We start from the raw sequence: 12,869 nt of genomic DNA, 5'->3' as shown, positions 1-12,869 counted from the left end.
TCAGTAGCTGTGGCTCGCAGGCTCTAGAGCACAGGCTCAGTAGTTGTGGCGCACGGACTTAGCTGCTCCGCGGCATGTGGGATCTTCCCGGACCAGGGCTCGAACCCGTGTCCCCTGCATTGGCAGGCAGGTTCTTAATCACTGCGCCACCAGGGAAGCCCCCCCCAGCACTCTTTATCTGTATCATTTACTCGGGCTTTAAAATGTTATCCTTTTTATGTATTCGTGTTCCCATGTGTAACTGTAGCCTTCTTGATTATGGGTTCCAGGTCCCTGACACACACACTGCCGTTATACAGTAGGTACTTAGCAAATGGTTCACTGTTGGAGAAAAAGAATAAACCAAACTCCATTGCTAATTCAGGAAGGCACAGGTGTGTGGAATTACAGGTGGCCAAAAAGTACGCATGCATCCTTTAAGTATGGGTACACTTGGAAGTTGATTTGCAAGAAGGTCTCTGACGTCATATTGGTGGGAAGCTAAGTCTTCTGCAGAAATAAGTTGATAAGGCTCTGTATTTAAACATAACCCGAAGTGGGTGTTATAACTATCGCTACAACCCAGCTGCATAACAAACGGCCCCCAAATCCCAGTGGCTTACCACAAACACTTATTTCTCACCCATGGATGGCTGTGGCTTCTCTGCTCCAGGCTAGGGGTTGGATTTAGGTCAGCTCCACGCATCTCTCATTCCAGGGTGTCAGGCTGAAGCAGCAGCAGCTACCTGGAGGCATGTTCTTCTCCTGGTGATGGCAGGAGTGCAGGAGGCCGGGCCAAACCAAGTAAGCACATTTCAAACCTCTGCTTGTGTCGCACTTACTTATATGCCATTGACCACAGCGAGTCACATGGCCAAACTGACATCAGTGGGGCCCGGAAGTATATTCCTGCCCTGGAGGGAGTGCAGAGAGGGGTTGGAGTGGGGAAGGGGAGTGAATATTTGCTGAGCGATGCTACTGTCTAGCATAGTGTATACAGTGCACGAACAAAGACCGAGGGCCCAGCTACAAAGGCCTGAAGCCGGAGGGATGGAACTGAGCCACTTGGGACCACACAAAAAGATCCAGAAGGAAGCAGGGCTAGGGAGGGGCTCTCACCGGGTTCTCAGCTGGAGGCTGGTATCAGAACCTGCCACGTGTCCTTTACGGCTTGTGTTTAAAGAGCTCACAGTCAAACTGCGCACAGCTCTGAAAAAAATCCAATCCGGCAGAAGTGGAGGACTCATCCAGGTGCAGGTAAGGACATTGAATCTGCTGTGGACATCGCAAATCAATTTTTCCCCCTCAGTGATTTTTCCGCCTCTCCTTCCACCATTCATCCTTAGTGGGGAAGAATTTGGATTCCCATTTTCTTATTATGAAATTTCGGACGGTGGGAAGGCATAAGCTTTTCAAAGCAATCGCAATTAAGCTTCTGGAACGGGGAGTCTCTTCTCTCAGGTGTCTGCTGTTGGAGTCCTTTGAAAGCCAGAAGAGAGAGAAGCTGGGAATCTTTTCTAGATGAGGGGGAAGAGCTGCGGTTTGGCGGGAAGGTCTCCAGGTTCTACTCGCTGTTCCTCGTGGGAACAGATTCTAGGTGGGGAGCAGGGCGACCCGGCGTGTTCCCACCTCTTAGAGAGGCTTGGCGCCCGACAGCTGAAGAGCACACTCCCACCTTCCCCTTAGCTTTGCCCAGTGCATTTGTTGCAGGCTTGGTTCTGAAGGGGGATGCAGGAGCTGGTGCTCAACAACCGAAGAGAACCAGTGTTACACATCTCTTCCCACCTCTGCTGTCCGTGATGGCAAGGTGGTAGCTTGAAATCGACCAGGGTGGGAATATTAACACTACAGAAATCGGCAAACACTGCAAGCAGGGTTTTTTTTTTTTTTCCTGGAGAGCCAGTTGTTAAACATTTACCTGCATATCACTGCTGCTGAGGAAAAGTCCAGGCCATTGCACCTTAGATGGGTCTTTCTCGAGGTTTCTCGGAAGTCCACTGTCCTCCTGGTAAAGGCAAAAGGCAAGTTTGTGAGCTAGGGGTTGGGGGTGGATATAGGAGAACCAAGGTGTGTGTGTGTGTGTGTGTGTGTGTGTGTGTGTGTGTGTGTGTGTGTGTGCAGAAATGGAGTTGTACTCTCCCGTGTTTGTTCAGCTCTTAAAATAGAAAAGAAGCCTTCAAACATTTTATTTTTAAATTCAGCCAGTCCTGCGTAAGGCTGATGGGCTGCCACCTGGACAGAGGCGGACCCGCGGTGGGACGGATGGGAGGAAGTGGCCGAATCTGCAGGGGCCGCCCAGATCTATCCTTTTTTATCGAGCACACGCCTGTCATCCATCACCTGAAAAGGTTATAAATCTACCCAGTGTTGAAAAGCCCCAGAATGAACTGAATGGAATTAAATGTGTGCCACGTGAGAGGGCTCGGCTGGCGGACTCCCCTTCATCTTGCGTCGGACGTTGAAGGCTTTGAGAGCTCAAGAGACATTTACTGAATGAAGGAGTGAATGAATGAATGAGTGAGTGAAGGCGGAAGTTGTTTTTCGTGCCTCTGCTCCTTTCCTTCTGTATTTTCATTCAGCAAATATGTTTTGAGCGCCCAACTTGTGCAGGGCACCGTGTCCCCAAGACTCAGCATGGCTTGTGGCCTCAGCTACTTGATCTGTGATCTGAGGGCTGGGGCTGGGTTTTCTACCTCCTGATGCCCTGCCCTGCCCACACGAAGCCCATCATTAATTCCTGCTGGTGTGCTGCCGCACCCGTCGCCCCTTTGGCATGGTGCTGGCAATCTCTGAAGGAGAAAGGGATAATTTTGTCTCCTGTCACGTAGCAAAATAAAAGCTTTTGGCAAGCACGAAGCCTGGGAGGCCTTTACTGCCACACGTATAATTAGAACTTTGGGCTAAACCCATCCCTGAGGAGCAAAACATTTCATTTTAAGGCACATGCTTTTTGATTTGTTTATTAAAAAAAAATTTTTTTTCCAAGAAAGCAGTTCCCTTCATTCCCTCTGATGACATCACAGCTGAACACAGCACAGAACTCTTCACCACTGTAAAGGGGGAACAGTTTGCATGCCGTATTTGACTTCAAACCCTTATGAACCATGACTAGAGCATTCCAGACCTGCACTCGGAGCCTGGGATGGACACTTTTCTTCAGGTGCAAGGATCATTACAAGGAATGCATTCTTAAACCAGGCCGGCTCCCAGCACACCATTTCCACATATGGATATTAATTTATGTGATCACTTGAATGCAAACGCTCAGCTGTCTCCATAAGTTATAGACGCAATCATCCCAGGGAGCATCGGAGACACCGAGAGTCAATTCTTGTGTAATAATTTCATATTCGAGCCAGGGATGCCAAATCACAGCCCCTTTGGATAAAATGTGAGCCTGTGGAAACACTCCCCTCCCCCTTTTTATTATTGTGCATTTTATTTCCCCATAAAATATGTTTATGCCCTGGAAAAACAAACCAACCCAGGGGGCCAGGCTGACAGTGTGATGCAGGGGGTGCCTTCTCAGCACTGCCCGAAGCTTCTGACTCAGCCACTAGCAGGCACCATGACCAGGGCGTGTGTCTGGGCACTGCTGAGAAAGCCCTCCTTGGGCCCAAACCTTGAATGGGGGAGGCATCAGAAGATCCCCAAGTTTTCAATGGAAATCACCCAACCTTGGAATGGAAGGACGTCATCTGGCCCCAGTTCCCAAGCTTCTATTCCTTTTTTATTAAAAAAAAAAAAACCCCCAAAAAACCAGCTTTATTGAGCTACAATTCACATACCATAAAATTCACCCATTTAAAGTGTACAATTCAGTAGTTTTTAGTACATTCACAGAGAAATGCAGCCATCACCGCTTTTTATCATCCCCCAAAGAAACACTGTACCCCTTAACAGTCACTCCCCATTTCCATCCAACCCCACCCCTCAGCCCTGGCAACCGTGAATCTCCTTTCTGTTTCTATAGGTTTGCCCATTGTGGATAGTTTATATAAATGGAATCATTCAATACGTGGTCTTTTGTGACTGGCTTCTTCACTCAGCATCATGTTTTCAAGATTCATTCATGTTGTAGCAGGTGTCAGTAATTCATTCTTTTTTATCGCTGAATAATATTCCAGCGTCTGGACAGACCACGTTTTGTTTCTCCATTCACCTGTTGATGGACATTTGGGCTGTTTCCACCTTTTGGCTGTTATGAATTATGCTGTCGTGGACACTCGTGGACATATGTTTTCATTGGAATTGCTGGGTCATATGGTAACTCTGTGTTCAACTTTATTGAGAAACTGCCAGACTGTTTTCCACAGTGGTTGCACCATTTTATATCCCCACCAGCAGTGTATTGGGTTCCAATTCCCTTTTTGTTTATTTTATTTTATTTTTATCAAAAAATTTTTTGGGGCCGTGCTGCTCGGCTTGTGGGATCTCAGTTCCCCGACCAGGGATTGAACCCAGGCTCCCTGCAGTGGAAGGGTGGAGTCCTAACCACTGGACCGCCAGGGAATTCCCTTTTTGATTTTATAAATTGCGGTAAAAAATACATAACATAAAATTTACCATTTTCACCATTTTAAGTGTATAATCAGTGGCATTAAGTATATTGACAGTGTTGTATAACCATCACCACTATCTATTTCCAGAACTTTTCCATCATCCTAAACGGAAACTCTGTACCCGTTAGGCACTACTCCTCATCACCCCACCCCCAACCCCTGGTAACCTTTCTTCTACTTTCTATCTCTGTGAATTTACCTGTTCTAGGGTTCCAGTTCCTCTTACAGTTTTCTCAACAGATGTTTATTACAACTTCCGCCCCAATCAGCTCCCATCTCCTGACCTTAGTACTGCCGTCTGGATAGAAGACATCTTGGACAAGTTGATTTCCCCATCCACAAGATAAGCTGTAAGGGAAAACCCCACTCCTTTTTCAAACGAAACCTAGGGCCTCTAGGATATAGGTCTGGAAAGACTCTCTTGGCGGGATGAGAAGTGAGCAGCTCTGACCTTGTGCCCCTGCCCCCCGCCCAGAGTCTCCTTCCTTGGGGGACCCTCATTTCGAGGCCTGCTGACTCCTTTATATTAGTCCACAGTTGCTGTCCCCTCTTCATTTTACATGTGAGTCCCCCTGCATGGACACACTCTTCCCCCACTTGGCTCCTCTTGGCTCAGCTGAGACCTCTAAATACAAGGGAGGACAAAAGGGAAATTGACAGAGAATACACAAAACATGGCAGCCTGGGTTACAAAGTGGGGGGCCCACCCAGCCTCACAGGAGCCTGCCCTTCCCAGCACAGTCCTAAGCCACAAAGGCTGGGGTGGTTGCCAGGCTCTTTGCCTCTGCCTTCTCCAGTCTTTCTGTCTGAAAATCTTGTTATTCCTCACATGTTGGACTTCCCAGACTGATTCTTAATATCTCTTATCTTTTCTCTTATATTTTCTGTCGCTTTCGTTGTGCTTTATGTCCTGGAAGAGGCTCTTGATTTTTTTTTCTTTCAGGCCTTCAACTGATTTCTTTCATTCTGTCCCCATATGTTCAGTTTCCAAGTTCTCTTACTTCCTGTAATCGTTAGTATCGCTTTCTTGTTTTATGGATGCAACAGATTCTCGCGTCTCTCTGAGGGTGAAGCTTTCTCCTCCTCCCCCTCCTCTTCCTTCTTCTTCTCTGTTGACTAAATTATCTCGCTTTCCTCCAGGATCCATTTTTCTGTCGTTCTTTTCCATCGTTCTCTTCGATGGTACAGGTCTTCTTTAGATGAACTACCAGGGAGGGCGTCTCTTCCTGCATAGTGAGAGGAGGGGCGTGGACCATCAGTGTCATTTGTGTGGTGGGTGAGCTCCCTTTTAGGCGAGCAGGCGGGGAGCTGAGGTCTCCCAAATGCTGAATCGCGGAGTGCGGGCTTTACTTCCAAGGCACTAATATCCACACAAGCTGCTCCGGTTCTCCTCAGAAAATGTGTTCCATCTCTTCAGAAGACACTTTCCCCGCTTCTGTTGTTCTGGTTGTTGAGAAATGCAGGCATGAAGCCAGTGTCAACTCTAAGAAACCAAGAAGTGTGCCCTTGACTCTTCTACCCACAGAGGCGGGGAGAGTGGCGGCGGGGGGGCAGCTGTCCGGATGCAGACCCTCAGTCAATCCCATTTCCAGCCACATTTTCCCCTCCTGCCCTGAGGGACCCCCCCCACCCCCACCCCAATCTCAGCCTGGAGCCTTTTCCTTGGGCCTCCTTTCCTGGGAGGGTTCCAGCTGTGGCCCCTCTGCTCTGCGTCACCTGTCACCACCCTGCCTCCTGCTCTCTGTCTTTCACAAATGTGTTGAAATCCCTCATCTGCTGACACCCTGCCCCCCTTCCTTATTGTGGGTTTATAACTTTTTTTGTTCCTTCACCATCATATGAAAGGGAGCTTGGGAGGAAGGGCAGATAAGTACACGTGCTCGAAGTATGTAAAACAGATAATCGACACAAAGCATTCTGCCTAGTATCTGCTCAACAAATGTCAGCTCCTCTTAAAATGATCACCTGCTGATGTCGCGTCTTGGGGTGTGTGGGGAGAGGTTTGGGGGTCAGTGGACAGTGATGGGGCGTGGGAGAGTTTGTCCGTGGTCTCTCTCAGTGAATCTTCTAATTGTGGTTTTTCCTCTTAAAAATTTTCTTATTTAAAAAAAAATTTATTTATCTTTGGCTGCATTGGGTCTTCGTTGCTGTGTGCGGGCTTTCCCTAGTTGCGGCGAGTGGGGGCTACTCTTCGTTGCGGCACGCGGGCTTCTCATCGCGGTGGCTTCTCTTGTTGCGGAGCACGGGCTCCAGACGCGCGGGCTTCAGTAGTTGCAGCACGTGGGCTCAGTAGTTGTGGCTCGCGGGCTCTAGAGCGCAGGCTCAGTAGTTGTGGCACGTGGGCTTAGTTGCTCCATGGCATGTGGGATCTTCCGGAACCAGGGCTCGAACCCGTGTCCCCTGCATTGGCAGGCAGATTCTCAACCACTGCGCCACCAGGGGAGCCCCCAAATTTTCTTATTTAAAATTGATTATTAATTGCATTAATAATAAATGAATACATCCCTTTGTAAAAAATCTAAAACCTGAAACAACTTCACGTCGCTTCCCATCAGCTGTCTCTTTCTGTCTCAGCTTGGGTCCTGGAAGCGGGCCCTGACACAGGGAAGTGGGGGCCAGTCCTTTATTTGGGAGGTGGTCTCAGGAAGCCCCAAGAGAGGGGTGCAGAGATGAGCCAGGGAAGGGAAGGGATGAAAACCAATAAAGAGATGGTTATCAAGCAAGTTATTCCTGTGGGCAGCTGGGGCTCAACTGCACTGGGAACCTCTGGGAGTCAGTGGAGAGTGACCCTCCCAAGGAGCCAGGGTGCTGGGGGATTTCACTACCATGCTTGCTTCCCGGCTGGGCTCTGAGACAGGGAACTTTACCATGGCTCCTGAGACCACAGCTTGTATGTTTCACTTCACCCCTGGACATTCCTCTTGGAGGCGAGAGGGTGCCGGTCACTTCCACTCCTGGAGCACGTATCATCCTGTCTCCTCCACACTCTTGGGGATGAGAGTGGGGAGGTTCTTTAAGTCTTTTTCCTTATAGTCTCCTCTACCTCCTCCCCTTGAAAAGCCTCATCCCATCCATCAAGCAGTGTGTACTGGAATTGGTTCGTCCTGGTTTGAGTTGGCAGATTGTGCTCATCTCTTTCTAACTCTGAATTCAGGGGTATTGCATTGGTGGCTTGAAATCAGCCATAGTGGAAGTATTTACACCACGGATGTTGGCCAACGCCTCAGATCCCAGCTTTTCCCCCAGAGAGCCAGGTGTTAAACATTTGCCACCGCACCAGTGTATAACTTCCAATTGAGAGGAAATACAGGGGATAGAGAAACAAGCTAGTGATGTCACAAGGAAGTCACTTGATAAATCTAGAAGGTGGGACATTTTTCAGAACAGCATTGCAGTGTTGGACCTGGACTGGATATTGGTTTGTAAAGACATTTTTGAGCCCATTGAGGGAATCCGAATATGTTCTGGGTATTGGTCGAGATGAATATTTACTGAAATGGAAAGTTGGAGATCTTTGACCGGAAAAAGTAGGCTGCTTATTGTATCTACAATACAAATATGTCTTTTTAAAAAAAAATTAATTAATTATTAATTAATTTATTTTTTGGCTGAGTTGGGTCTTTGTTGTTGTGCGTGGGCTTTCTCTAGTTGCGGCAGGTTGGGGGGGGTACTCTTCGTTGCGGTGCGCGGGCTTCTCACTGCAGCGGCTTCTCTTGTTGCGGAGCACGGGCTCTAGGCGCGCAGGCTCAGTAGTTTAGTTGTGGCTCGCAGGCTCTAGAGCACAGGCTCAGTAGTTGTGGCGCACGGGCCTAGTCGCTCCATGGCATGCGGGATCTTCCCGGATCAGGGCTGAAATCCGTGTTCCCTGCAGAGGCAGGTGGATTCTTAACCACTGCACCACCAGGGAAGCCCCAAATATGTCTTTATAAATATTGTACAGAGAATGATCCAGAAAGATATTGTGGTAGGCAGAGTTCTAAACACATGGTCCCTCAAGATTTCATGCCTTAATCTTGGAACCTGTGAATCACATCACATGTGATGAGATTTCACTCATGTGATTGTGTCATGTTACCTGGCACAGCTGACCATAAAGTAGGGAGATTATCTGGGTGGGCCTTATCTAATCACACAAGCTCTTTAAGAGCAGAGTGTTTTCTCTGACTGGTGGCAAAACAGACAGGCAGGCGAAGTCAGAGAGATTTGAACCATGAGAAGGGTTAGATGTGCTGTTCCTGGCTTGAAGATGTACAGGAACCAGAGAACAGCCTGCGAGGAAACGGGGACCTCAGTCCTACAACCACAAGGACTTGGATTCTTGTAATAATGTGAATGAGCTTGGAAGTGGATTCTCCCCCAGACTTTCCAGATGAAAGCCCAGCCTGGCTGACACCTTGACTTTAGCTTTGGGAGACCCAGAGCAGAGAACCAAGTCCACCTGGACTTCTGAGATGCAGAAGTGGTGGGTAATAAATGGGGTGTTTTAAACTGCTAAATTTGTGGTGATTTGTTGCACAGCAGGAGAAAACCAAGACAGATATGCACTTAGGTGTTAATGGTGGTGATATCTGGAAGGTGAGAGTGTGAGATTTTTATTTTAACATTTTTGGTGGTCTGTATTTTCCAATGTTCTACAGCATGCCTGTTCCGTCCATTGTATTAAGAGGATATTTGACAAAAACCCTTTCGGATTGCTGGGGTGGGGGAAAGCCCTTCCCTTCATTTCCTCTCCATCTGAGACAACCTACCGTGGCATTATTCTGTATCTCTTCCATGATATTCACAGTAGTTTGTACCACTTATGTTATTATTAACATAATATTTTAAATTTAAATCATCTTTTTTCTCTTTTTAAAAAAAAACACCCTAAATGTTTTAGCCTTCTCCTGAGCAATAATATTCATGAAGCCATGGGTTGGCTGTGCCAGTTTTCTTTTTCCTAGCACATCAAAATACATAACTGTAATTGTTTAAAAAAATACGGGTCTGTGTACCTCCAGCGGTATACAAAACAGGCTCTGGGAACGGCTGATCCCATATAATCCTTCCACAGCTTTGGCTTCAGTTGAAAACAAAAGCCTGGGAGGGGGTTGGCCCCTGGGTGCCTGGCAACTTCAACCGTGGCTCTGCCCACAAAAGCCCGAAGGCTGGGGACGCCAAGGCCTGGCTACTGTCTGGGCCATGGAGGGGAAAGAAATCTACCCCAGGAGTAGGTAAATCCCGGATTTGTGCTTCTGGAAACTGCCCTGCCCATGGGTGGGTGTCAGAGCCCCGGCTCAGCCCAGCCCATCCGACTCTTCGACCCAGACTGATGCTACGTTGCTTCCTAAGGAAAAGACCAGAAGCTTGAGAAGTCCCAGAAAGGATCAGACATCAACCCAAAGACCAGTAGATGACATAGGGCTTTTTGTCCACTTTTCGTTTTACCCAAAGAAAGGAGGGAGTGGCAGAAAGAAGGAGTTAGATAAATTTGAGTTTTAACATGGCTAGGCCTCATGGGAGCTCTGTATCAGGTGGTTCCTGGTCAAAGAGCTTACCAACTTGGTAACCTGAATAAGTTACTTAACTTCTCTGAGTCTCCTTCTTTATCTTTGAAGTGGGAATATCGAACAAGGTGGGTTTTGCAGAATGTTGTTGATGAGGTTGAAATCAATTCCTACTGAAATAATATTTACTACATTTGTGGTCCTCAGTATTTGGATACGGAGAATCACTGATTGTGTAGTCTTTTCCCTGGTGTGCCCCCTTCTACCCTCACATGTCTACAGTCTGCTCTGAAAACAACAACCAAGAGGGATCCTCTAAAACCTGAGTCAGATCTTGTCCCTTTCGGCACAGAATCCTCCAGAGCCTTCCTATGGTACCAAGAGTGAAAGCCGAGGGTGCCAGGAAGGCCTTGCTTGATATGGCAACTGCCCGCCTCACTTCTCTGAGCTCCTGGCCTGTTGCTTCCCCCTTCTCCACTCCAGCCACTCTGGCCTCTTTGCAGGTTCTGGAATACACCGAGCCACTGCCACCTCAGGGCCTTTGCACCAGCTGTTCCCCTGGTCTGCTCTTTCGCCATTGTCCATAGTGCTCCCTCCCGTTCCTCCCCAAGGTCTTTGTAGAAGTGTCCACTTCTCAGCATGTACTCTTTTGAAACCTGCAACCTTCCCCCTGCCCCTGGTCCCTAGGTTCCCCATTCCCTTCCCTGCCCAATTTTTCTCCTTCCCACCTTCCCACCATAAAATACACTGCATGTTTTGCTTATTTATTTGTTTTCTACCTTTCTCCCCCACAAGAATGTAAGCTCCATGACTACAGGGATTTTTAAAAAATCTGTTGTGTTCACAACAGTTTCCCAGGGCCTAGAACAGCGAGTGACATATGGCAAGTGCTTAGTGATTATTCGTTGCATAATGAACGAATGACCGAGCGAATGACAGGTTGGGAGGATTAAGTGGGACCACGAGCGTGAGCCCCAGAGTGGGTGCACAGGGACCTGACTTGCGGAGGGTATCACCTCAGGCTCATGCCAGCCTTGGCCTGGGGAGCCTGTTTCTTTCCCAGGACCCCTTGCGGTTTGAAGGCCAGTGGCCAGGCTGTCCGCTTTTCAGCAGCCATCCGGAGCAGTCCTGGGCTGGCTACGCTTTTGCTGGATTTTCAATACGTGACGTCCCCCCAAGGACAGAGCGAGAATCATCGAAAATCATTCACGAGAAACTAGCGGCTGTGCATTCTGCAGGCGGCTTTGCAGACCACCAGCACCTCGTAGGGAAGGTGCAAAGCAGAGAGGGCAGAACATTCTGCCTGCTTGCCCATCGCCTCTCCCCTCCCAGTGTTTCCTGAGTCCTGGGACAGAAGAGCTGCCGTTCGGGGCAGGAAAAGCTGCTTGGGTGAAGGCTGAGGCCCGGCCACGCTTAGATGGGAAGCGCGCTGCCGCCCCTCCCCATGGCCCCCTCTGCTTCCCAGGCTCGGAAGCTGCCCCCCCAAGGCTCAGCCTGGAGCCTGGGGCCTGCCCTGGTTCCTGGCCGAGGCCACAGTCCGGGCTCCTCTTCTGCCCAGTGGCAGGGGTAGATGTGTCCCCAACCTGCCCTCCAGCGGCCCCTCCATGGGGATCCCGTGTTCTGCCCTCACGGGCTCCCTTTGTTCTGTTTCGAATGGTGACAGGTGGCCCCTGGGGTTCATCTATGTAGTCCGAGTGCCTCGCAGCCCTTTACTAGTGGCTAAACCTGGGGGGTTGGAATTCTGTCACTGGGCAGCTCGGCTCCTCCCGCTGGCTCGCCTTGGCCTGTCCCGTGTGGCAGCCGCTTTCAGGGCCCCACGTACCCACCTGCCTGCAGCCTCACCTCGAAGCTCAGAAGACTGCATACTGCCAACACCTCTGACTCTGCCTGAGGGACTTTTTTGGTTTTTTTCTTTTTTTGGCCCTGCTGCCTGGCATGCAGGATCTTAGTTCCCCGACCAGGGATCGAACCCGTGCCCCCTGCAGTGGAAGCGCAGAGTCCTAACCACTGGACCGCCAGGGAAGTCCCTGAGGGAGGCTTTTAAAAAAATATATTTATTTATTTATTTGGTTGCACCGGGTCTTAGTTGCAGCTCACGGGCTCCTTAGTTGCGGCATGCGAACTCTTAGTTGCGGCATGCGTGTGGGAGCTAGTTCCCTGACCAGGGATCGAACCTGGGCCCCCTGCATTGGGAATGCAGAGTCTTAACCACTGCGTCACCAGGGAAGTCCCGGGAAACTTTGAGGCTTCTCCTATGCTGTCCCCCAAGGTCCTCAGTGGGATTGAATCCCTGGCCCCCCCCCCCGCAACGTTGCCCACAGTAACAGCTGCTGTGATAACATAAACGTTATGACTTCTTTCCCTTCTGGCTCGCTGCCTCATTTCCCTTCTCGTTGTCATCACTCAGATTGTGGGAGGGTTAAAGATGGCTGCGAAGCTCTTGTCATTGCCCCTACCGAGAGGTGGGGTGTTGTTACAGATTGAATTGTGAACCTCCCCCTACCCCCCACCAGAGATCTGTTAAAGTCCCAACCCCCAATACCCATGAATGCGACCTTGTTTGGAAGCAGGGTGCTTGCAGATGTAATCAAGTTAAGATGAGGACAGAATTTCCCTGGCGGTCCAGTGGTTAGGACTTGGTACTTTCACTGCTGTGGCCCGAGTTCAACCCCTGGTCGGGGAACTAAGATCCCACAAGCTGCGTGGCGTGGCCAAAAAAATAAAATGCGGCCATACTGGATTAGGGTGGGCCCCAGATCCAATGACAAGTGTCCTTTTAAGAAGAGGGAATGGGGCTTCCCTGGTGGCGCAGTGGTTGAGAGCCCGCCTGCCGATGCAGGGG

This window comes from Physeter macrocephalus, chromosome 21 (assembly GCF_002837175.3).
Source record: "Physeter macrocephalus isolate SW-GA chromosome 21, ASM283717v5, whole genome shotgun sequence".
Taxonomy (NCBI): domain Eukaryota; kingdom Metazoa; phylum Chordata; class Mammalia; order Artiodactyla; family Physeteridae; genus Physeter; species Physeter macrocephalus.
Note: the sequence above shows the minus strand (reverse complement) of the source record.